At 44.1% G+C, this 23,975-nt stretch overlaps 1 protein-coding gene across 2 annotated transcripts in view; it reads left to right on the forward strand.

Annotated features, from left to right (window-relative positions):
- Positions 1 to 23,975, forward strand: part of Slco5a1 (solute carrier organic anion transporter family member 5A1) — a 152,438-nt gene that overhangs the window by 11,760 nt on the left and 116,703 nt on the right. The window lies entirely within an intron of this gene.

A 23,975-nucleotide genomic window follows, 5' to 3' on the forward strand; every position in this document is an offset into this window, starting at 1 on the left:
ATCCTTGTGTATTATTGGGAATTTCCCTAGTGCTACACTTCTTTCTATGCCCAAAATGGTTCCTTCTATCAAGGTATTTCTTTCTTTGCTCTCCCTTTGTCCTTCCCCCAACTTGACCTTCCCTTTCCCTCATGTTCTCTTCCCCATTTCCCTTCCCTCTTCCCCTCACCCCTTCCACTCTCCCCCATCCTTCCCATGCTCCCAATTTACCCAGGAGATCTTGTCTAGTTCTCCTTCCTAGGGTTCTCTTTGTCACCCAGCTTCTCTGGGGTTGTGGACTGTAGTCTGGTTATCCTTTGCTTTATGCCTAATATCCACTTATGAGTGAGTACATGCCATGTTTGTCTTTCTGGGTCTGGCTTACCTCACTCAGGATGGCTTTTTCTAGTTCCATCCATTTGCCTGAAAATTTCAAGATGTCATTGTTTTTACCACTGAGCTGAATTCCATGGTGTAAATGTACCACATTTTCTTTGTCCATTCTTTGGTTGAGAGGCATCTAGGTTGTTTCTAGGTTCTGGCTATTGTAAATAATGCTGCTACGAGCATAGTTGAGTAAATGTTCTTGTGGTATGAGTGTGCATCCTTTGAGTATATGCCCAATAGTGGTATTCCTGGGTCTTGAGGTAGATTGATTCCTATTTTTCTGAGAAATGGCCATACTAATTTCCAAAGTGGCTGTACAAACTTGCATTCCTACAAGCAGTAGAGGAGTGTTCCCCTTCCTCCAAATCCTCTCTGGCATAAGCTGTCTTCAGTGTTTTTGATCTTAGCCATTCTAATAGGTGTAAGATGGTATCTTATAGTTTTTTTGCTTTGCATTTCCCTGATGGCTAAGGATTTTGAACAATTCCTTAAATGCCTTTCAGCTATTTGAGTTTCTTCTGTTGAGAATTCTGTTTAGTTGTGTACCCCATTTTTAATTGGATTATTTGACACTTTGGTGTCCAGTTTCTTGAGTTCTTTGTATATTTTGGAGATCAGTCCTCTTTCAGATATGGGGATGGTGAAGATCTTTTTCCCATTCTGTAGGGAGTTGTTTGTCTTGTTGACCATGTCCTTTGCCTTACAGAAGCTACTCAGTTTCCGGAGGTCCCATTTACTAATTGTTGCTCTCAGTGTCTGTGCTACTGGTGTTATATTTAAGAAGTGGTCTCCTGTGCCTATGTGTTCAAGTGGAATTTCCCAGTTTCACTTCTGTGAAGTTCAGTGTGGATGGATTTATACTGAGGTCTTTGATCCATTTTCACTTGAGTTTTGTGCATGGCAATAGATATGGATCTATCTGCAATCTTCTACATGTCGACAGCCAGTTATGCCAGCACCATTTGCTGAAGATGCTTTCTTTTTTCCATTGCATAATTTTAGGTTCTTTGTCAAAAATCAGATGTTCATAGGTGTGTGGGTTGATATCTGGGTCTTCAATTCAATTCCATTGGTCTACCTCTCTGTTTTTGTGTCAATACCAAGCTGTTTTCATTTCTATAGCTCGATAATAAAGCTTGAAGTCAGGGATGGTGATGACTCCTGAAATTCCTGAAATTGTACAGGGTTGTTTTGGCTATCCTGTTTTTTATTTTTCCATATGAAGTCGAGTATTGTTCTTTCGAGGTCTGTGAAAAATTGTTCTGGGATTTTGATGGGGATTACATTGAATCTGTAAATTGTTTTTGGTAGGACTGATTTTTACTATGTTAACACTACTTATCCAAGAGCATGAGAGATCTTTCCATTTTCTGATATCTTCTTTGATTTTCTTCTTTTTGTTTTTTGTTTTTTGGTTTTTTACGAAACAGGGTTTCTCTGTTTTGGAGGCTGTCGGTCTAGCCTGGTCTCGAACTCACAGAGATCCGCCTGCCTCTGCCTCCAGAGTGCTGGGATTAAAGGCGTGTGCCACCAATGCCCGGCTTGATTTTCTTCTTTAAAGAGTTAAAGTTCTAGTCATATAGGTCTTTTCACCTGTTTGGTTAGAGTTACCTCAAGATATCTTATGTTGTTTGTTATAGCCAGCTTTTCTAACTTAACTAATTATCGTGTTTTTTTTTTAAATATGTGTTCTGCCTTGGGGCTTTTTATCTTTCTTCTCTTGTTTCTGTATATCTTACTTTCCTGATTCCTCTGTGGCTGGCTAGGTGGCTGGGTGGCTCAGTGACTGTTCCCTGGCACCCTCATCTCCTTCTCCCTTTCTTCTCTCCTTCTTGAACCCAGATTTCTCTTCCTATTTCTTCTCTCTTCCTGGCAGCCCTGCCTGTCTTTTCTCCTGCCTAGGCTGTTTAACTCTGTATTAGATTAATTAGGTGCATTAGGCAGGCAAGGTGAAACAAATGCAACGCATCTGTCCATAATGAAACACACATCCTTCCATCTTTAAACAAATGATGCATAAACAAAAGTAAACACACCTTTACATAGTTAAAGCAATATTCTGGAGCATAAACAAATGCAACACATCTTTGACTCATTAACATAATATTCCCCAACATATTTGGAAATTTTGGGAGTCACTTTTGATTGTCACAGCATGGAGGAGGCCCACTGGCATTTAGTGTTTTGGCCACGGAAGCTGCTAAAAACTCTACAGTGGCTGGAAGGGACTCACATCAATGGATTAGCCAGCAGAGGATTGTCAATAGCGAAGTTTTTGTTTTGTTTTTTTTTTTAACCTTTCAGGTTACCTATGATTTCCTGAATTCCTTGGTGTCACAGTCATAAAAATCTCTAGGTCATAGACTCAGAAAAGGATGAACCTGTTGAATGGAAGAGCATCAAGAAAGACAGTGTAAACAGGAAGGTCTTCTAACAAGGGAGAGAGGAAGCACAAATTATTTGCATTATTCACTGCTGCACATAGGTTCTATACTGTATTATGATAGTAAGAGACAGTGTGCAATAGAGATTATTCTGTGTATGTATCTGCCTGTCAATCTATCTATCTATCTATCTATCTATCTATCTATCTATCTATCTATCTATCTATCTATCTATCTGTTTTTCTTGAGCAGACTTTCTCTTTGTATCAGTCCTGACTGTCCTGAAACACATTTTGTAGACCAAGCTGGCCTACTTCTGTCTCCTAAGTTAAACACATGCCCCACCGCTGCCCAGTATTTTATTATATTATTATTATTCTTTGAGAATTTCATACAATATATTTTATTGCATTTTTTCCCATCTTCTATCTCTTCCAAGACCTTCCTCTCCTCCCTCCCTACATAGATTCATGTTTATTTTTTCTTTCTTGAAACAAAACAAAAACTCAACTAAAAACTATGGTGACTGTTTTGGGTTGGCCAACTATTCCTGAGCATGGGTCCTGCCCTGGAGTGTTGTATATGTACCAAGTGTCACTAAATTGATGAAAACTGACTTTTCCTCTTCCAGCAGCTAGGGTTTGTGAATAGTTTTTTTGTTTTTGTTTTTGTTTTTTTTCCCTGGCTGGGTTGGGACTTCATGCCCATTTTCTTCCTCCATGATGGGATTTTTGTCTGGCTCAAGCTTGGGCTGCTTTTGTGCATGCTGTTACAGTCTCTGTGAGCTCATATGCACACCTGCTATGTTGTTTCTGGATAATGCTGTTTGCTTAAAATTGTCCACAACTTCTGGCTCTTATAACCTTTCTGGTCCTTTCTTCACGTAGATCCCTAAGCACTTATGGGGTGCGATAAAGACATCCCATTTAGGGTGGAGTCCTACAAAGTCTCTCACTTTCTGCATGTTGTTCAATTGTGGATCTCTGTGTTAATTACAGTCTGCTGCAAGAAGCTTCTCTGCTGAGCGTTGAGTAATAGCACTAGGTTTTCCCATAGGACCCATGGAAAATCTAGTCACAGGTTCTTGGCTTTATTAACAACAATAGGTATGGGTTGCATCTCATGGAGTGACCATCAAATGTAATAAGAAAGTCTTTGGTTATTCATCTAATATTCATGCTACTATTGTACTGGTGGGCATATCTTGCAGGCATGTAGTTACTATAGCTTGCAGGGGTCAAAGATTGATAGTGTTTCATCTGGTAGTGTTTCTAACACCTTCCAGCATTATGAATGCTAGCCAGTAGTGGGTGAAACTTCCAATTGGGCACCAGCTTTCTCCATGCTCTATGCCATGAGCGCGTAGTGTCTTCATCAGTAGGGTCTTACTGTGAAGCTGTAGCATTGGGAATACTATAACTATCTGTCTTCAACTCCATCAAAGACCAGAGAAGGATAATATATAAACACTAGGATTGACAGAGACATCTTGCTACCTGGACAGTCACCCAAAGTTCCTCTGTAACCTTGGGGCATCCATCTTCAGCCCATAGGCCACAATGTGTCCAGAAGATTTCTCAGCAAAGCAGGAAATTTCAAACTGTCTATCTGCGTTGGCAGTCTGTCAGTCATTTTCTTTGTCCTGCAGAAAGTCTCATAGACTCTTCCATGAAGCAGGAACCCTGTAAGACTGAGTTCAGCAGTCACTTTCCTGTGGGTCCTGCATGTCCAGTTTATACAGCAACAGTCAAACAGTCTAGGCAAGAGCAGTTTCTTGCCCAAATGGCTAATCTTGCCATGTTGAAAGCAAACTCGATTTCTTCGATGCCCATCTTCCTCTCATACGTAATTGATGCTGCCAGGAGCAGACATTTCTCATTGTCAAGAAAAACCCTAAACCATTTTAAATGCCATTTTCTGAAGGTCTTTGAGAGGTTTGAAGACTGTCTATCTGTCTCAAATATATTTCTGTATATCTAGAAAACCTAACTTACCTAACTATAAATTCTATTATAAGTAACTATCTATAGTCTGTATTCAATTATGTTTTAAAAGATCAGTATAAGCACAATACTTACTCAAGAGGAGAAATATACACATTACAAAATTGACCTTGAATTTGTATCAGTAAATGAAAAATCATAGCCATACCATAATTCCCCTTTTTACCATTAAAAAGAGATTGGCTGTGATCATTAACCAATTATAAACAGTCCCATATAAATGAAAACAAAGATTTATAAACAAGATAGGAATTAGGACGTCACTCATTCCAAACTGCTTCATGCTGGAAGGGGGCGCTGTTCATACCATGGGGATCATGACAAAACTCAGAAACCTGTATAAGTCCTTATTTTCAGGGCCTGTGAAGCTCCATTATCTTAGCTGTCTCAATTGTTGGAACACCTGGCCCACTGCTTCCGGGGGTCTTGGTTTATCAAACCACAGAAGCCTGGAAGGAATCCTCAGCTTTTCATTTCTGTAGAAACAGAAATGAAAACTCCTTTCCCAAGTAACATATCCTTATACTTAAATTTTGAAGTCAAGGCATTTTCAAAAGATGTAAGTTGAATTAATTCAGCAACATTTATAATCAAGTGTACTTTAGCAGTTGTTCCTTCCTGTGCAATTAAAAAACTGAAAAACACAATAGCGTACAGTATCCAGACTCTCTGTATTTTCCATCTTTACGTGGCATATATATTTATCTATTATTATTCTATTTCTTTTACTTTTATTCCTTTTTCTTTGAGACAGGGTTTCTCTTTGGAAATCCGCCTGCCTCTGACTCTGCAGCAAATCCTACCAGTGGGTGCCACCACAGCCGGGCCGTTTTTTTTTTTTTTCAATCTTATGTATATTTTTAAACACACTGTAAACCTTTAGAGGTTTTTCTTTATTTAAGTCTGACTTTAATGTAAATCTTTATGTTTTTCTGGCCACGTGTCTTATCTGTTAAAACCCCGGCTGTTTTAAACTGCCGTTTTTCCAAGATGGCGGGCGTAAGCGTGATTTCAGCTTATCACCTCAGTCTGTGCTGACATCCAGCAAAAGCTGCCGGCTCAGAGATGTGGTCACTGCCACTTCCAGCTGTACGTATAACTTTTCAATTGTTAACAGTCTCTTAAAAGAACCTTGCTGGTTTTTTTTATGCAGAGTCAGGAAGACTCCCGTAAGCCAGCCGTGTGAATCTCGGTTTGTGGCTAGCAAAACAGAGCCCACCTGAGAAAAATGCTGCTACCAAAAATCTGTGCTTCTCGCTGTTCTTCTGTTTCTAAAATTCCTCTAAAGCTTTTGTTATTTTGCGTGGAAATTCATCATCCCACTCCTGATCACCATTTGTAAAGGGAAGCCTTTTTCTTGAGAGAAGCCTTCCTGCCAGCCTGGTTCCAGAGCCGCATGAGTCCCAAATAAACACACAGGAGGCTATATTAATTATGAAGCTGTTGGCCTTGCTTGTTTCTTACTGGCTATCTCTGACTTAAGTAATTACCCCATAATTGTTAATCTATGTATTTCTCTTACCGGAGAATAGTTCCGGGCTTCCTACCCCATGGTGTTACATCTTGACTCTGTGTTTCTCCTTCCCAGAGTTCTCCTGGACTCCTAGTCCCACCTATCTAGATTCCTATTGGCCCAACAGTGCTTTATTGACACAAGACTTCCACATCAACCCGTTGTTCAGGTCAGCTGTTTATGTGTGTTTCTCCAGCCTGGTCTTGACCCCTTTGCTCATCACTCCTCCCTCTCTGCAACTGGATTCCAGGAGTTCAGCTGAATGTTGAGCTTGTTACCATTAAATTTTAACCAAAGAGCTCTGGCTAACAGCTACCCAAATGATAATGCATTTAACAGTCAAAGAAACCAAGGAAAGTAATGAGTTCAAAGTCACCCAAATATATCAGCATCTGACCTCAGGCTTCATGCAAAGCAGCAGAGACCATAATCACTGACTTTGGAGAGAAGAAATGCTTTAAGAACTTAGGTGACTGACTTTTCAACACTTGCAAAGGAGGAAACCAGAATAACGTCCTCTGATTCCTATCCCTCCTTCAATGCCGAGTCTGGTCTGATGGACTTAGAGGCAGCCTGTGCCTTCCTTGAGCCATATTAAGCCTATCCCTTGAGTACTTTCTTCACCGTTGGTGGCTGGAGCTGCCTCACACACAGTTGCCGAGTGACAGCTGTCCTCTGGGGATCAGACATTCCTTTTGGTTCTTTTTCCAGCAGCTGGTTATCACCTGATGGCAAATTCAGACTATTTCCCCTCCTGGGAGTTGTGATTTCTTGTGAAACTGTCACCCTGCAAAAACACGAATCCCTGTTACCAAATATAACTTAGAAAGGCAGGTGCACGTTATTCTCTCTGAAACGCAAAGGGCATGCTTATGGAATTAATATTCACAGCAGGATGAAGCTAAATAATCTGCAAGTGATTGAGATAGAATGGTACTGTCCCTGGCATTCTTGTGTGTGAGGATTTTTAGCTGCAGTGTCTTGATGATGATAACAGTAGGTTTGGTCTTACTAGGTGTTTTCTTTATATTTTCAGGCTTGAATTCTGGTGAAGGTCAGAGATGTTTTAAGTAAGAAAAAGGGAGGAGTTTGAATGAATAAGACTGTGTGGAGTGAATTCCAGATCTTGAATGTCCTGGCTATTAACCAATTTACAATCCACTTTGTAGGGTGACAAACCAACAATCTCCCTCTGGAATGTGTCTTTGCATTATTAGGTAAAGGACATTTGCCTACTATATGCTTATACCTAATTTGAACTGCATTTTAATAGCTTCCCTTATGATGGAGGGCCACGGGAACTTTTAAATAGATGTAAAACTTTCATAGAGAAGTCTGAGAAATGACATATGGAGAAGACTGTGAAAAAATAAAGGAAAAATCAAATGAAAAAGAAGAATATTAGAACAATGGTTCTGAAATTTGTTTTTTCCCCTCTCTCTCTAGTTGTCTTTTTCCGTCTTGTGAAACATTCAAAGAGAAGAGCATTTTGATTTCTTCTATTAGGGGTGACAAAGGGCAGTGCTGACTAAATGCAAGGCACAGCAGTGACAGACTGTGGTGGCAGCTCAGTGGGTAAAGTGCTTGTCTTGCAAGCATGAGGACAACCCCAGAGCCTTGCTCAACAACAACAACAACTACAACAAAAACAAACAAACAAAAAAGCTGCTCTTGGCGACGAATGTCTGTAATCCTGGCACCATTGGGGCAGAGACACGTAATGCCTGCTGCTTGTTGGCCAGATACCTGAGCTTCGTTCCAGGCCAATGAGAGGCACAAGAAATAACACCCGAGGTGAGTCTCTGGCCTGCACACGCACACAAGTGGACATGAACACCATGGCAGCTCTTTTCTGAGTCACTGGGCTCTGGTTGTAGGATGTTCTTTATGTGTAGTCTTAGAGTGACGATTGCCAGAGAGAGACCATTAGGATCCTCACAAGGATTCTGGTGGGATACACACACTTGTGTATACACACACATATGCACAGATGCACCTTGGAAATGATTTATTCAGGGCTTGACCTTTGATCATTAAGTTCTGCAACAACGATCAACTACAGATATGTGGCTGGCTTGTAATTTGGCAGAAACACAACTATATTCAGTGCCACGACTGACTAAATCCTGTAACCTTTTTGGGAGTTTCGTTTCCCTTTCTGCCAATCGAGTTCTCTCGACGCCTTCTAATGTAATCTGTGGTTTTGTAAAGTCTGGGCTGGGTTTGGAACAGTGAGAAGCACTCTGTACTGCTTCTAAAATTAGCCCGGACATGAGTCTCTGATCCCCGAGAAATTTACAATCTAGTCTGATGATTTCTTTGGCAGCATTAATGGAATGATGGAGATGATTGTCAGCTGTGTGGGTTCCAGCAAGTCATATGATACATTGGGTCTCATCTTGAGCATTTGGAAATGGGTAGAACTGAATTAGAGGTAGAATCTATTCTCTATTTCCCCCACACCTACTGTGTTATAGAGTCCCGTGAAGCAGGTGTGAGGCAGTTGTCACTTGTGATTGCTGAACTTGGTTGCCTTGGTTTGATTCAACCCCAGATCTGTCCTGGCCAGTGGTGTAACTGGGGATGGATGCTATAACCTTCCTGCCTCTGTTAATACATGGATGGAAGCCTGCCCTTGTATGTTAAGGTGTGTGAAGCACTTCAGGCAAAGCTAGGCCTGGGGCAAGTGAGTGAACAGGCAAGGGAAAAAAAGTCAGAGCCCACAAGATGGCTCAGCTGGTAAAGGCTCTTGACACCAAGCTTGATGACCTGGGTTCCATCTCTGGGATCCATATAGTAGAAGGAGAGAAGGAATTTCTGCAGATTGTCCTGTCATGTCCACACACATATCCCTCTTCCCCTTCCTATACACACACACACACACACACACACACACACACACACACACACACTCGCGTAAATTTTACAAATGACTCAAGTTTAAAAACCAAGACGCTTCCTTTGGGAGGCCAGTGTTGTGGGCATGTGTTACAGCTGGCAGGGGCCGACTGTGGTTTTTCTGAATTGGTTGCTTACCTCACAGTGCGTCCGTATTGACGGCACTTGTTTGGGTTACTGAGCTTTGGACTGACCCTGGGTCAGAAGGGACCAAATGTGTGGTTTTCGTCCATCAGGCATCACGGTGTTTTCAGCAGGGCAGCTGGCACCCATCACACCACCCCCAGTGATGCCTGGAATCTGCTACCCCAGGTCTAGATGATTGGTGATATCCTCTCTATAAAGACAAAGCTTTGGGGTTATAAATAGCTTCCCAGTGAGAGATACCCTTGCTGTGGGCTTCCGATAATTACAATGTGAGCTGTTGGCTATAATCAAGTTTAATTGCTAAGGAGCACAGGGAGGCATCCCTAAAACCCAAATGTCTCAGGCTCTTCTTATCCTCTTTGTATCTGATACAAATTATCCCCTTTGTATCTGATACACATTTAAATGTCTCTGATTGGGTCTCTAGTCAGGGCATGTGGTTCCTGGGATGCGCCTCTGGCCTCCTGGGCAGTCCACTGTATGATGCATTGATTCATGAACCTGTTGAAGAGGGTAAGGCTGGACAGACAGTACGAAGCAGTGGATTAGGGTCCTGGAAACAGGCTTGAGCCTTGTTCACTGCCTGTAAAGAGAGAGGCACATATCTCTGTATGTAAGCGTGTGTCTGTGAGTGGCAGAACTTGGGGGCACAGAGTCAAGAAACTCGAGGGGGAAATAGCTATAGAACACTTTCTGGGTTGCTTCCAGCCATCTTTCTCCAGGTAAATTTGTAGCTCACAGATGACTGTCAAAGCTCTCATGCCCCCTCCTCTGTCTGATGTTACTTAGTTCAACATGTCCTGGTGCTCCATTTAGGGTTTGCATGAGCAAATAAAGGAAATCAAGGCTGGACGGCTTGAGTTTTCTACTTAAGTCCTTGCCTAAGAGAAAGCGAAGGTGTGGAGAATGCTGTCGTGTCTGACTTGAGGCTCACCAGTGCTCCAGGCGATCTGCGCTGGGAGAACTCCTGGCCATCTGGTTCCCAGTGATGGTCACACTTCCCTTTGTCTCGTCTGGCACAGGACCCCACCAGCTCTGTCCTGTCCACACCTGACTGCAGGGACACCTCTCGGCAGTCTCAGAGGCTATCTGTCTTTGCAGGTTCTGCTTCCTGTCCCAAATTTCCCCCCAGTGCGCTCGGCAAGAGTGTGTCTCACCTTAGGCTCATTGTTCAGAGTTGCAGTTCCTGCTCTCAGCTGGATCCCTCTGGGTCCCAGCAGATGGTTTGCTCAGCTCTAATTAGTGGCTTTTCCAGGCTGATGACTCTAGTCTCTGTTGCCATCACCCACAGTTTGGCCAGTACCACTGATGGGGCCTCTCCGAGTTCTCTGATCCTCACTGGGTCGAGGGCTCTGGCACACTCTTGCCGGGTATGTATTTTAGACAGGAAAAGCACACGCAGGTCTAGGCAGCTCTGATCTGCAGCTTGGGGTGTGTCGTGCCAGTGGCTGGTGAACTCACTGGATCAGGCAGAGCAGGCGTACTTGAGGTTTGTGATCCTGGGCATGAGCTCCCTGAGGGTCAGTACCCACACTGTCCTGTCAGCTTATCGATGGTGCTGCTTATCTTTAAGAGGCAGAGGAGGAGAGCCAGGCTCACCCATGCCCTGCAAAGACAAATCCCAAACCCAGATATAAGATCACACTGTAGTCCCCCCACACCCAGCCTGGTCAGTGGCTGTATCTCAGTACACGAAGTTAACGTCATCATCATCATCATCATCATCAACTCAGTATCATCATCATCAACTCAGTATCATACTCATAATTACACTGTCATCTTGTAAGCAGCCCTGGGGATTCACACCTTTTCAATATTCTGACCAGGCTGGTTTGAAATGACTCAGGTGAGTCTAGGTCTTTTTCACATTCTGTTTGGCACATTTGTTTCCATTTGGCTAGATTGCTGGTCTTTCTTCATGTTTTAAATTTCACTTTCAAGATCTGGGCATGCTGGTTCATTCCTTTACTTCTAGCCCTCAGGAAGCTGAGGCAGGAGGACCAAGAGTTCAAGGCCAGCCCTGGCCTCAGTTACTCTGAGGCACTATCTCAGAAAACCAAAAGCAAACACAAACTTCTATAAAAAAACAACATTGTCATATTTGCTTTGGTGGCAGATGCTTTAAGTTAAAGAAATATATTCAAATATTCCTTTTCTCTCTGGTATTGATATGCTTCCAGATATTTTTAAATTATGAATTGTCAACCCACCTGAATTATTAAAAAATACAAGATGGTTATGGTAGATTTTCTTTAAATGTTTGATTTTAGAGTATACTGACTCATTTTTGGACTTGAATCCATTTGTTTTATTTTGAGAAAAATCAGATTGGCTGTGGTGGTGGTGGTGGTGGTGGCAGGGCCCACCTTTAATCCCAGCACTCTGGAGGCAGACACAGGTGGATCTTTGTGAGTTCAAGGCCAGCCTGGCCTACAGAAGGAGTTCCAGGATAGCCTGAGCTGCACAGGATACCCTGTCTTGAAAATAATTAAAGTAAACATGTACATGCACGGGAGAGAGAGAGAGAGAGAGAGAGAGAGAGAGAGAGAGAGAGAGAGAGAGAGAGAGAGAGAGAGAGAGAGAGAGACTGATAGATAAAAATAAAAAGGTAGAATACATAGATTTTTCAGATAGGAAAATATAAACAAGTAACATAAACATAAATAACTATACATGGATTATTAATTAGGTTCTTTGCTTTGCTATGGATTCCTTTAGCTAAAACAACTCACATTTACACTTTCTGTATAGCTTCTAAGAATTTTTCCGAACTGTATCTTCAATCTAGGGGTTTATTTCTTACCAATCACAAAGTCTGGCCAACAAATGACCCTTTCATGTTTGAGTGTCCTCCTTTTTTTCTTCTTCTGGGATATTAATTTGAAGGTTATTAATCCTGTTATCAAAGCCACAGAGCACTCTTACAGCTGAATCTGTGGGCTCCCGCGGGGCTCTCTTGCACCTCCTCGGACATTATTGGTTGATTATACCCTTTGGTTTAATTCACTCCTACTGATTTAGAGCCTTCTGAGTGCTCTAATGAGAGGCAATCTGAATTAATGTGTCGGAGTGCACCCTAGGAGGCCACTGCCAAAGGCTCTCTCAGGTGACTGTGTCTGCTAATGTGGCTACTCAATAAAAAACCCATTTCTCCCTAAAATGGCTAGATATTTTATTGCTGACTTTATCACCCAATTTGCTATGATCTTTCATCTCTAACATCCTGTCCTTTCGTTGGGAATTTTCATTAGATATACTCTTTAGTGTCGATAGCACTTAAAAATTCACTGGTTTCTCTAAAAAGAATTAATCTGCAGTCTGCTAATAGGCTTAGCAATGACTTTCTCTTGTGCTTTCGTACAACTTGTACTTGCTGCTGTGATTGGATAGGATTGTTCCACATGCAGAGAAGTCATGTCAAAGGCTCAGTTCACAAGGCATCATGCCTCCTGAGTGGACACATTTCCAACATTATTGTTGTTAAGATAAGGAACACATCGTTTTGAGACAGGATCTTGCGTGCTTTAGGAGGCAGGCCAGCTTGCTGTCTTAGTTACTCTCCTATCCCTGTAAAAGGGCGATGCATACAGTAAAGAGTTGATGGTGCTCCTGCTCCAGATGGTGAGTCCATTCACATAGGGCAGGTAGCATGAGAGCAGGCATGGTACTAGCTGAATGTTAGCGTCTTTATCTGGAATTAGGACAACACACACACACACACACACACACACACACACACACACACGGGATGGGGTGCAGAGCATTAATTGGGAAACAGGTTTCAAAGCCCAACCCCAGTGACACACCTCCACTAATAAGGCCACACTTCCTAAATCTTCTCAAAGCTAGCCTCAAAGTCTCTATGTAGCTGAGTATGACCTGATCCTCCCAAGTGCTGGGATTTTAAATATGGACTAACGTATCCAATTTATGTGGTGCTGGCATCAAATCCAGAGTTTTGTGTATGTTAGGCAAGCACATGACCACTTGGGCAACATCACCAGATGCAGGATGATTCTCTCTCTCTCTCTCTCTCTCTCTCTCTCTCTCTCTCTCTCTCTCTCTCTCTCTCTCTCTCTCTCTCTTTCTCTCTTTAAATTTAAGCACAATTCTTTATTGATTCTTTGGAAATCACACACCCCAATCCCACTCACCTCTCAGACCCTCTGCATCTGCTCCACACCCTGCAGTGTGTGCTTCCCACAAATTAATTAAAAACAAAACAACCCCTCCCCCCAAAAAACCCTCGCCTCTCTCCTCCATCTTTCCAACACTTCTTCGTACATCCTAGTGGCATCAGGAGCTGTGGGGTGTCACCCAGTAGGCCACTTTTATCCAATCAATCCCACCCACAAAATGTTAATTTCAACGAGTTGTTGGTGTGGTTCAAGGCCTCTGGTTTCTGGTACACCATCATCACTGGGCCTTCATCAAAATCCTCCTCAGATATCCTGTTGTCCCGAGTCTGGAGATCCTGCAGGTTACAGTTCTGCAGGATCAGTTCCTTCATGCGCTCCAGTAGGTCAAAGAGGAGGCAGCTGTTAGGGTGTGTCACCCCAAGACCCACGTGAGTCTGGGTTGTTGAGTGAAGTCTTCCTGCCAGCCTGGTTCCAGTGCCACATCAGTCCCAAATAAACACACAGGAGGCTATATTAATTATGAAGCTGTTGGCTGTTTGCTTGATTTCTTACTGGCTATCTCTGACTTAAGTATTTACTCCATAATTGTTAATCTAAGTATTTCTCTTACCGGGGAAAGGGTGCGGACTTCTTACCCCTATGGTGGCTACATGGTGACTCCCTGTGTTTCTCCTTACCCTAATCTTCCTTGACTCCTAGACCCACCTATCTTGCTTCCCTATTGGCCAACAGTGCTTTATTGACATATATACAGGACTTCCCCATCACTGGGTGGTAGCTGAGATACTCAGTTCAGGCCATTGGGACCACCCCCTTCGGTGAGGGACAGAGCCAGCCCTCCTAGGCCTATGCCACTGGGGCCAGCTCTCCCATGCCTGTGGTGAGGGGTGGGGCCATCTCTCCCAAGTGCTAGGGTCAGTTCTCCCATGGGGGGGGCACCAGCTCTCCTGCTACAATGACCAGTGAGGGGCAGGAGCAGCTATCCCAGAGACAGTAAGGAGCAGTGTGACCCTTGGATTTCAACCTGCATGGTTCTTATGACCCCCTGTGGTAACATGAGCCATGAACATCAACCCAGAACCTGGGTGCTGTAGGGACACAGACCCAAACACAGCCCACGGAAGCAGCCTGGCCCTGGCCCTGGCCCTGTGTGACTTCACAGGCCACTTGGATTGGCATGGCCCCTATGGTAGCAAGGCCCTCAAACACCAATATGGCCTTAGGTGGTGACCCAGACCCCTGGCATCAGCATTGCCTTTGGTGGTATCAGGAACCACAGACATCAACACAGACCTTGCTGCTGTAGGTCACGGACCCAGTCATGGCTCTCAGCAACCACAGCCCTGGCCCAGACAACACCAAAGCCCCAGTGGCAGTATGGCCCTTGGACACCAAGTGACCACAGGATGCAGCTTAGACCTAAGACATTTGTGTAGCATTTGGGGGCACTATGGACCACTGCGATAGGACCACAGACCCAGACATGATCCCATGCAGCAGCTCAGAAATCACCATGACTCCAGGTGGCAGTGGAGCCCACCCGGATCAGTATGGCTTCCACAGCAGGGTGGCCCTTGGACGTCTACATGGCCCCAAGTAGCAGCCCAGACCCCTGGCATCAGCATGGACTTCAACGGTAACAGGAGCCATGGATATCGACTCAGATGCATGCTGTAGAGCCACAGACCCAGACATGGCCCCTTGCCACAGCTGAGGCTCAGATATCACTGTGGCCCTACAGAATGACTCTGGCAAGTATGGTCCTTGGAGACCAATGTGGACTCAGGTGTTTGACCAGATCTGGGTCATCCTCAGGGCCTTCAGTGGTTATGGAAACCTTGGACATCAACACAGACCCTAGCTGTGCAGGGACATGGAGCCAGGTATGGCTCCTGGCAGCAACTCAGGCCTGATGTCATCATGTACCTTGGGTGACAGCACAGGCCACTCAGATTAACATGACCCCAGTGGCAACATGGCCAATGGACACCACAAGGGCCCTGGGCATCCCCATGGCCTTGGTGGAAACTCAGGTCATGGACATCAACATAGACAACAGCTGTCACAGACCCAGATATAGTTGTAGACTGCAGCCCAGACCCAGACATCATTCTGGTCCTAGGTGGCAAGCAGGCCACTCTCAGCCCATTCCTCACAGCTTCTTCAGAACTGCCTCTTATCACAATGCATGAACCATTCTGCCTCTCTTTCTCTCCCATTTATCCACTATAAACTTGCTTATATTGACACTCAACCTCTCAGTGCTTTGTGGTGGGGGGGAGGGGGAGGCATGTGGGTGTTTCAGACAGGCTGCACCGTGAAGACTCATAGGAGGATTCCTGAATGTGTGTGAACATCATAATTACTTGGAAAAAATCCTTACAAAATGAAATGTAGTCTTTGGTCCCTTGTCCCTGCCAAACTCTAATTTAGTACGGGTACACTCCCACTGAAAATGCAATGTGCCCTTTATGAGAGCTTCCCAGATGTTGGAAGTTGCCATACTGTAAAACAAAGTCGAAAAAAGATTCCCTTCAAAGAATGCATATGACTTAGTCTCTAAGTCTGCTCTCACCTGTCACAGAGGTTCACATTGCAACTTCTGAATTTCTGACACTCATGTGACGAGGAGACCTGAGTATCCCACTACTGCTATGGACCAGGCTTTGTCTCCTCAGCAGCTGTGCTGCATGATGGGAACCTCATAGGTACTATTTTGATGATGGGAGGTCACTTTAGCTCTGGTGCAGATGTTGGGAGCTTTTGGCTTGTAATGATGCTACGGTGACCATTGTGTGCTGGTCCGGGGATCTATGTGCATCATTAAAGGTGTGTGTGTGTGTGTGTGTGTGTGTGTGCATGTGTGCATGTGTGTGTGTGTGTGTGCATGTGTGTGTGTACATGTGTGTGGGTGCATGTGCTCGTTTGTGAGCATATGGAATACAGAGGATGCCGGCCATCCTGTTCTCCCACTCCCAGCCATGTTTCTTTTGAGGCAGGGTCTCTCACTCAATCTACAACTGAGTTGGCAACTAGCACATCCCACCGATCCCCTGTCTCTGCCCTCTACCGCGCACAAGGAGTCATCCTGTTTTTTAAGTAGGTGCTGGAAATTTGAACCTAGATCCTCCTGTTTGCACAGGAAGGACTCTTAACGTATCTCCCCAGTCCCCATTTTGGAGCTTTATGTCTGTAGAGCTATTAATTCAGTGAAAGCAAGTGTGCAGCTTTGTACTTTCTTCCTACTAGCTTTAATTTATTTTGCAAATCTTTAGTAAAACTTAGTGGTTTAAGATATGATAATAGCAAAAGCTTTTCTCTTGGGATCTCAGGGTTTAGGAAAAACCAACGTGAGCCCTGGGGACAGGAAACTAGGAGTGCTTCATCTTGTCCCTTCCTCCTGGGGCTTCTAGGAAGCTGCAAGCAGTATGTTTGTAAATAGAGACTAGCTGCTGGGACTTACCCCTGAGAAGTCTTTTTTGTGCTCCTGTGTGTATTTCAGCAAGTCTCTCCTGTTTCAAGCTGTATTTCAGAAAGATTGGTTGCTAGCAGTCTAGCAGTGAGAAGGTGTGGCTACACACCAATAGTCTTCTGAAACTCACCTGATACTTTGAGGGGCAATGGTCTGCACAGGTGTTCTCTTACTTTTTCCATGTGGGCTGGGTAATGCACTAATGCACTAACAAGGACTGTGGGAGGCGCTCCCCACACAGCTAGGGGAAAACACAGTGGTCAAACCTAGGATCCGTGGAGGGATTCTGAGCAATGTTCTCAGTACTTTTGGGCACTTTCAGTCACTTCCTCATATCTGGGTAGTGCTGGAGCCAGAAGTGAGAGACTTCCCTATGATGGGCAAGCACTCTCTCAACCACTGAGCTATATAACCAACCCCTCAAAGTGTCCTTTTATGCCCAAAGGCTGCTACAATGGGTGACCAAATCTTGAATGGCAACTCTCATTCCCTGGTGAGAAGCAGTCAACAACTGCTTCTTGACAGTATATATTTATTTCTCTATGTACGTGTCTATTTACTCATGTGTTTGCATGTGTACACATGTGTGTGCGTTCATGTGGAGGTCAGAGGTCAACTTCAGGTATTATTTTCAGGAGCCATTTATTTATTTATTTATTTATTTATTTATTTATTTATTGTGATTGGGCTTATCACTGGGTCTATGGACTTGTCAAATAAGCCTGGCCGGCCAGTGAGTTCCAGAGACCAACATGTACCCAACTTCCAATGCTGGGACTATAGTCATGGGCCACCACAGATGCTTATTATTCTTATTTCAGGTGGGTGCTGGGGACCAATCAAATCCTTGTACTTGTGTGGCCAGCACTTCACCAACTGGGCTGTTTCCCCAGGCGCTGACTACATTTAGTCTTCGAAGCTCTAGGTGGTTAAGGACTTACCACTGCAGGCCTACAAGTGTGGCTTCCTGTAGCAGATGTGTGTGAGTGTGACGAGGGCTGTAGGGCTCTGTCAGGGGCTCACTCTCCAGTTGGGGGCAATGCTTCACTTGTACCGTAGCTTGGCCACCTTGTTCCTCCCTGATGTTGAGTGCTAATAGTCTGCCCAGAGTGCTACTAGCCGTGAAACAAGTGACTTTTTCCCCCTTTCCTTGAAAAAGCCATCATGGATATTACTAGAGGACGTCAGGGGACACATTCATAAGTTACAAACAAGTCCTCTACTTGTTGTTTTTTAAGGTGTGGGTCTTAGGAACTAAAAAGAAAATGCCTTGCTTCTTGGTCTGGCTGTCCTGTGTACTCTCTTGGAAATTCTATTGTCTAAACTCAGATATCCAGAGTACCACAAAAGGCACCCGGAAGTCTGGGCAATCTTAACAGCCAGCTGGTATGTGACCTGCTTCCACAAGGAAGATGCTAGTGTGTCTTCTAACCATCATCCCTCCTCCTCTCCCACCCACTACATTCTCAATGTTCCTTCATGGCAAGATTCCCTTCACACCGCTCATTCAGCTTCTTCCTTTCCAGCTAAGTGTGTGTAACCCCAACACTTGGGAAGTTGAGACCAGAGGAGTAACATTATGAGGCAAGACTGAGCTAAATAGTGAGACTTCAGCGTGTGTGTGTGTGTGTGTGTGTGTGTGTGTGTGTGTGTGACAGATACTTGACAAGAAGTCACTTAAGAAAGAAGAGTTGATTTTGAAAAGATGGTATCCACCTTGGAGCTCTGAGGAGTTTAACAGACCCATGGAGGCCCCAAAAGGCAACATAACAGTGGAAAAAGAGTGTGCAGAGCCCACAGTAGCTCTGGAACAACTGAAAAGGAAAAAAGGCAAGTCCTATGGGAGGATGCATTTAAAATGGAAGGAAAGATGGAGCAGGACTGTACACATGGAGAATCTATGCCCTCCAGTGCTGTGACTCAGCCAGTGGGTTGCAAACACAAAGGTCATGCTCAGGGAGCCCTGGAGCTGCCAGCACCAACAACGGGGAGTTGTATGGAGGCCTGCAGCTCCCCAGAAACCTGTCATTACTGAATATGGCCAGCCCTAGGCCCTAGTCCAGTGACCCACAACATGGAGCTGCCAAGGCTTCAGTCTGTGCTGTCTGCCCTGCTGAGAACCAAAGATCTCAGGGGCAGTGGTGCTGCCTGCAGCCGATAAGCTCAGCATTTGTGCCTGGTGAGCTCCAGGGTGGCCAGCACTGGACAGGATGGTGTGCAGCAGCCTGGAGTTCCCTCAGAAACATGTCATTACTGAATAGGACTGGCCCTCCAACCTGCTGGCTGAACTGAAACATGGAGCTGTTTCAACTGCTGCCCATACTGCTTGCCCACCTGCAGGCTACAACCACAAAGATAGAGCCCGGAGCCCTGGGAAGGCAGTCACTCAGGGTGGAGAGGTGTATGGGAACCAGGAGCTTACACAGAAATGCCTCCTGATGCCCTGCCTAGCTGCTATATTGCCCTGACTCTGAGCAACAGCTGAATATCCAAGGCAAGTTTCAGCAGTGGTCCAGTATTTATAGTGTTTCAGAAACCAGGAACCTTGAACAAGAACAAACATGGACAGACTCTTTCTCATCACAGCCAATCATTTGGTTATAGTCCCAATGATAACACAGAAAACACTCAGGAGAATAATGTATAGTCACTTTTACTTATTTTCATCTTCTATCAACTACAAGTTGGCAATGGGTCAATCATTTGTTTTTAATGGACAACACCAAATATATGCCATAAATACTGTGTACAAATAGAAATGCCTTCTAGGGCATTCTACATCCTGACAGGAGTACAGGACCAAACATGCCCAATTAAGTCCTGCGTTTCAGCCCCTTCTCTCCATTCCCATCACACAACCCTCTCTCTTTTCTGGCCTGGCCCCACTCTTCAATCTAGGTGGACCTCAGGAGCAGACACTGTCACCCCAGTGGTATGCGTGTGTGTTGTGCATGTGTACATGTGTGTGTGGTGTTCATGTATATATATATGTGTGTGTGTGTGTATGTGTGTGTTGTGCATGTGTACATGTGTGTGTATGTGTGTGTGGTGTGCATGTATACATGTGTGTGTGTATGTGTGGTATGGTGGTGTGTGTGTGTGTGTGTGTGTGTGTGTGTGTGTGTGTGTGTGGTGAATGTTCTTTATTTGGAGGAACATGACTTTTGTTGGACTGTTCTGGGTAACTGATTTTTCTCAGTGATAGCAGATGGTAAACTGGCCCTCGAGTGTTTGGTGGTAACTGATAAGCTGATTAATTCTCAGTGGGACATTGTGTGCTAATTAAAGCATCATCTCTATTGGTGGGGAATGCAGTGTGTTGCTATATATGATAACCCTAGGATCAACGAAGCTAGAAATGTGCTCATTTCTCAGATGCTCAGAGTATCAGAAGAGATTGCTCACAAACAAGGGAATTTTAGAATTCTGTGGCTGACTTATCCTGAAGATGTCTTAGGACAGGAGCTCTGACATCAGCAAACCCTGGGGGTCCCTGGGGATTCCAACAGAAGCTCTAGGGTGGGGCCTGAGAAGCTGCATTCCCAACGAAAGGCCAAGAGGCATTGGAGGCCAGACCAAGACAACAGTATCCAGGCTTCATGTATTCAGCAGTTACAGAGTCAGTCCTGATAGTTAGACTGTTTCAGTAGCTGGTCTACAGTGACACATGGCTTGAGTTCCTGTCTCCAGGAACCTGATTTTAGTGCAGTTGGCAGATGGTAAATGTGTATGTGAGGTTATGGAGAATCTTGTCAGAAGTCTGAATTTCAAAGGAGTTTTCTAGGGGGTGAGGTTTGTTTTTAATTTTCCACGTCCATTTTCTCTTACATGCACTAAAACACACAAAATGAGAACAGGCACACGCGCCATAGTCTGCAGAGATTGAGGGTTATGGAGGAAAGAAAAACAAGGGGGACACTTGGCAGTAGAGGGGTGGCCAGGGAAGACTCATGGGAGAAGTGAGCCCTCTTGACAATGGCTTGAACTGAGAGCCTGAGGCTAGAGGCATTGGGTGTGTTCCAGCTCAGCAGAGAAGAGTCTAGTCTTCAAGTAGAAAAAGGCAGGAGTAGGGACAGAGAATGCAAAGAAGAATAAGACTCTTGAAAAGTCATCTAACCCAAAAGCTCATGAACTGCTGCTTTCATCAGTGTTAACCCTCAACCCTGGCAGAGATGGCTGAGTTTCATTTAACATATCAAAACTGACCTGGCCACCAGGTTCTCCTAGCAACCCTCAGTTCCTGTCTGAGTATGCCATGCAGGTGAGTATGCCATGCAGGGTATGGCTGGCACACCCCGTTCCCTACCCTAAACTTTTCCAGACCAGGGGCTGGGCTGCACTTCCCCAGAGGCTCTTCCCTATATAATCTGGACATTTTGGTTATCTGCCCCTTTTGTATCTTTGTCCTCTTGGCTGCTGCACCTGGTCCCCTCTCTCCCTTCCCCACATAGCCAGATCAGTCTGGTCCTGTCCGCTCTGGACTCCCCCAGATGTTTCTGTCTCTAACCATGCCCTCGCTTTTATCTACAATAAACCATACCTCCACTATACCTAGGAGCACTCAAGGTCTTTCCTTTTTATTTCTTTGTTTCATTCATCCAACATGCAGTGTTTGTTCATCCCTTTGTATTAAGTCTATTAAAAATTGTTATCATAAAATACTCAAAGCTGGATAATTTCAAAGATGATGATGTTTCAACTTTACTGAGAGTTTTAGTAGCCATGCAGCATGTCCCAGGCTCTAACAAGGGTCTCCTTGGCTTGTCGTCCCATGGTGGACAGAGTCATGGTGGACAGGAGTGTGAGAGGCAGAAGAGCAGAAGGAGACTACCGATTTTTTCCCCCATCTCTTTATGACTTTGAAGGAGCTAGGCTAGAGAGGAAACCCGGGAAGAGGCATATAAAAACACATTCCTCAGTGGCTTCCATGGAGATTATCTGTAGCTTGCAAGTGAATTCTTCCCAGACAAGTAATTAAAATAAAATCTGTCAGTGGGTATGGAACTCTAAATCATAAGATTGTTGGTAAAGAAAATGAGAAACATATAAAGACTGAGTTCTATGTGTGAGAAAATGTTTTAACACAGATTTCCATTCTCACGAAGTGCACAGCTGACTTGAAAATAAACAGCACCACTCACAGCGGTGGCATTCATCTTTCCCCTCTGTGCTTATGGCCGACTTTCTGTTTTCCCTTTCATTTCCTCTTTTTGGGGTGGTAGTGGTGGGCTTAAGGAATCATGTAGCCAAGGCTGGCCTCACACTCATTGTGTAGCTAAGGATAACCTTGATCAGTCGACCTTCCTGCCTCCACCTCACCAGTGCTGGGGACACACCCAGTGATCTCTGAGGAATTTTTTGAAAGCATAAAAACAATATTAAATAAAATATAAAAATAATGAAACTCTTGAGTGTTCATGTTTACCAGCTGGAGTTACTTTAAATTGGTATTTTCTGGCCTCATTTGCTTCAACTACAGGGTGTGTGTAGGTAGGTGGGGAGAACACAGGGATATTTGTTAATGATTTAAATCTAAAACAGCTATATTTGACAGTCTGAGTCTTGGGATGTTGGAAATAGAATCTCGTTCAAAGTGTTGTTTGGACCTGAGGGGGCAGAGGGCAGCTCACACAGATGTCCTGAATCAGAATGGCTCTCAGGTCTGAGTTCTTCCCTCGACATCTTGATTAGCTTGAGAAGCACCTGGCAAGTTGAGGAAAAACCACCCAAGAGGGTTATCTAATTAGGAAAGTTCTGACCAGAACAAGGCCAGCACCACTGTAACATGAAAAATAAAAGACCCAGAGACTGATAATGGGGTTCAAACTTCAAGTTGAAGATCAGAAAAGCAAAGCAGCCAGCCACTAGCTCTTACTCTACCTTAGACTGAAAGGTGATGCTGACTCCACCAAACCTCAGACTGCTGCCTCTCCTTAATGTGGCTTGAGCATCCTGAGACTTCAATGTCTTCCTGTTCTCAATGTGGCTGGAGAATGAATGCCAGCTATGAGGCCTTACCTCCTTCATGCTGGGATTAAAGGCATATGATCCCAGCTGCTGGGATCAGAGGCCTGAGCTCTGTTACTCTTCACTCTTGTGTAGGCCATAGTGGCCTTGAACTAACGCAGATTTGTCTACCTCTTAATCCTGAGTTCTGGGATTAAAGGTGTGTACCTGACTTCTATGGCTTGTGGCTGACTTTGCTTTCTGAATCCTCAAGCAAGCTTTAATAAATCATAAATAATATATCACCACAATTCCCCCTTTTTGTCTAAAACAAAAAGAAAAAGGCTACAACTAACATAAGAAAGACTATATACAACAAGCACAGTAAGTATACACAATATATACAGGCAATAATTACATGAACAATGTCTAGTCCATTTGCATTTGACAAATTCAGAGAAAATTCTTCATTATCTATCCTATCTTGGTGAGTTCAAAGTCTTGTACCTAATTTACCTTCTGTTCTAATTTACACTGTCAAATTATCTTTTAATGTCTCTCAACCTTTTAAATTTTACACCTCTTTAGTGATTTTCTTTTCTGAATATGGTAAACAATGAAAATTATAACTATGCTGTCTAGTTTTCAACTCCCTCAGAGATCCGAGAAGGAAGTAACATTAACCCAGTATAAGCAAGTAACTTGCAAACAATGTGAGAAATGACAAAATCAGCTGACTGCCTGGACAGTCATTCAAGTTTCCTCTGCAACACTGGGGCACCCATCTTCAGCCTTTAGGCCTAGCAACTCTGAATGACTTTTCTGTGAAGCAGAATTTTGAAGGATTGTCCTGCCTTGTCTTGGTAAGTTTTTGCAGTCACTCTCTTTGGTGTCCTGTTTGTCCATTTTGGACAGCATACTGTCAGCTATTGAGGCAAGGGCACTTTCTTGTCCAGTGGCTTATTTTTGACACAAAGAAAGTAAACTCCATGTGGAGTTTCTTTGATGCCCATCATCTTCTTTGAAGCAGATTGGTGCTGCTAGGAGCAGACGTGTCTCATGGTCATAAAAAATACCTATGTTATCGAATCATTTTAGATGCCATAT

The sequence above is a fragment of the Mesocricetus auratus genome, unplaced genomic scaffold (genome assembly GCF_017639785.1).
Source record: "Mesocricetus auratus isolate SY011 unplaced genomic scaffold, BCM_Maur_2.0 Super-Scaffold_6730, whole genome shotgun sequence".
NCBI lineage: Eukaryota > Metazoa > Chordata > Mammalia > Rodentia > Cricetidae > Mesocricetus > Mesocricetus auratus.